The 1,342-nt window shown below is 43.1% G+C and overlaps 1 protein-coding gene across 1 annotated transcript in view; it reads left to right on the top strand.

Moving 5' to 3' along the window:
* The window catches only part of LOC109926467 (protein turtle homolog A-like), a gene marked incomplete at both ends in the record, with an annotated part of 10,337 nt that overhangs the window by 4,421 nt on the left and 4,574 nt on the right, over positions 1-1,342 (top strand). The window lies entirely within an intron of this gene.

Here is a 1,342-nt window from a genome sequence, read left to right as displayed (position 1 = left end):
GAGAGAGAGAGAGAGAAACTCTTGAGGAAAGAGAGAGTGACAAAAACTCTTGAGGAAAGAGAGTGAGAGAGAGAGAGAGAAACTCTTGAGGAAAGAGAGAGTGACAAAAACTCTTGAGGAAAGAGAGTGAGAGAGAGAGAGAGAAACTCTTGAGGAAAGAGAGAGTGACAGAGAGAGAAACTCTTGAGGAAAAACTCTTGAGGAAAGAGAGTGAGAGAGAAAGAGAGATTGAGGGGGGGGAGACAAAGAGAAAGAGAAAGGGATCGCGGGAAAAGAGGTGTAAAGACACAGCGATGACAAACCAAAGCAAACCCCAGATCAGCCTCCCCGACACTGGATTCGCAATGCATCGAAATTAAAACATCGGGTGGCCCTCAAAATTGCTCAATTATTTCTAATCGGACGCGACAAATAACAGATCTCGGATACCAAGTTTATAACTTAAACAAAAATTAACAATTTATTGTGGAGAATACACACCTTTCAGCAGAACACAGATGAACAATGTAATTAATATCTCCAACTGAAGTCCAAAACTCTCACTCGCGCATTGACAGACAGATGGACAGACACAGTTGAGGGACAAATTAAAATATAAAGGCATCATAATTTGTCAGCTCAATGATCTGTTTGCACCCTTTAACATTGGGTAGAGAGTAATTCCAATGATTGACAATTACTGAAATACTGAAGTCAGCACCAACTCTTTCCCACTGCATTCTAGAGACATTTCCTTATTTCTTACAAACAGGCATTTCTTTTCTCAGAACAAGTTGACAACTGGAGATTAATGAGAGGGAGAGAGTGAAATTAGCCTCCCGGCCTGTCAGACCCTGCAGCAAAATTGCCTCCTCCCCCAAATACCGGTTCACAATTTAGTTTCTCCTTCTTTTTCAACGTTCTCTGTGATGGACAGGTCAGCGTTGTTCCTCCAACTAGCCCGCCAGTCCCTGAGCGTAGCAACGTCTCCGGTAGCGACTTGTCTCCAGTGCCCTGGGAGCTTGTAATTAAGCTGGCGTTATCTTTCCAGGCCAGTTCCCAGCACCAAGCATCCAACTTTTGTTCCCTCGTGTTTTTCTAAACGCGAGCTGCGGTTCGCAATTCAACTCTCAAATGCAACCAGAAGTTATAAACCAGAAACAAAAGAGAAAAGTCAAAGTTAGAGATGGCCACAACAAAAAAGGGAATTAAGAGAAAAGAGAAAGACTAGACTGGGAGAGAAAGGAAGAGTGATTGAGGAAGGGGAGAGAGAGAGAGAGAGAGTTAGAGAAAGACTTAAGAGAGTAGAGATATCAAAGGAGGGGAGAAAAAGAGAGAGAGAGATATCGAAGGAGGGGAGAAA

Source organism: Rhincodon typus, unplaced genomic scaffold (genome assembly GCF_021869965.1).
Source record: "Rhincodon typus isolate 14 unplaced genomic scaffold, sRhiTyp1.1 hic_rhity00004319, whole genome shotgun sequence".
Lineage (NCBI taxonomy): Eukaryota > Metazoa > Chordata > Chondrichthyes > Orectolobiformes > Rhincodontidae > Rhincodon > Rhincodon typus.
The sequence above is the reverse complement of the archived record's forward strand: the minus strand, read 5'-3'. Positions and strand labels throughout refer to the sequence as shown.